This window comes from Alligator sinensis, unplaced genomic scaffold, assembly GCF_000455745.1.
Source record: "Alligator sinensis unplaced genomic scaffold, ASM45574v1 scaffold838_1, whole genome shotgun sequence".
In the NCBI taxonomy this organism is placed as follows: Eukaryota; Metazoa; Chordata; order Crocodylia; family Alligatoridae; genus Alligator; species Alligator sinensis.
Window position 1 is genome coordinate 308,300 of NW_005842996.1, and position 909 is coordinate 309,208.

A 909-nucleotide genomic window follows, 5' to 3' on the forward strand; every position below is an offset into this window, starting at 1 on the left:
GGCCAGTGCCTTCAGCACCCTCGGATGGAGCTCATCCGGGCCTGCCGACTTAAATGCATCCAGTTCTTCCAAGTGACTCTGCACCATCTCAGGGTCTGCGCATGGCAGTCTGGCACCTTGCTGCTGCCTCTCTGCAACCCCAGTGAGAGACTTGTCGTGCCCCTCGCTTAGGAGCACTGAGGCAAAGAACTCGTTGAGGAGTTCAGCCTTGTCCCCCCGTCCATCACCAATTGTTTCTGCCCATTTAGCAGGGGTCCTATTCCTCCCTGGGCCTTCCTTTTACTCCCTATATATCTAAAAAACAATTTCTTGTTGTCCTTTACTTGGGTTGCCATCCTCAGCTCCATGGTAGCTTTGGCCCGTCTAACTGCCTCCCTACAAGCATGAGGAGAGGAGGTATATTCATCTTTGGTGATCTCTCCCTGTTTCCACTTTTTATGTGCTCCCCTTTTGGCCCTTAGGCTGCCCTGGATTTCTGTGGTCAGCCAAAGAAGCCTCCTGGCCCCTTTCCCTCTTTTTCTTTGCATGTGCACAGACAGTTATGCGCACAGGTGCACACACACATACCTTTGCACACACATGTATGGGCACACACCCTCATGTAAGTCCGTGCCCATCTGGGGGCTTCTGCCATCAGGGAGCACACAGAGGCCCTCATGTGCAAGCACATGGACACAGGCTTACACATGCACAGGTAGCTACATGTGTGTGCACACACATGTGCAGGCCTCAGGGCACCTGCAAACCCAGTCTCCCAGGGTCCCTGGGCTGCTACACAGTGGCTGTGGCTGTACCCGGGTCAGGGTTCAGGGTAAAAGAGCCCTCCTGGCTCTACAGGGACTCGGCCCAGAGCAGCTCCTGGTTTTCTGGGGGGGAGCCTGGGTGCCTCCTGCGGGGACTGGGGCGGCT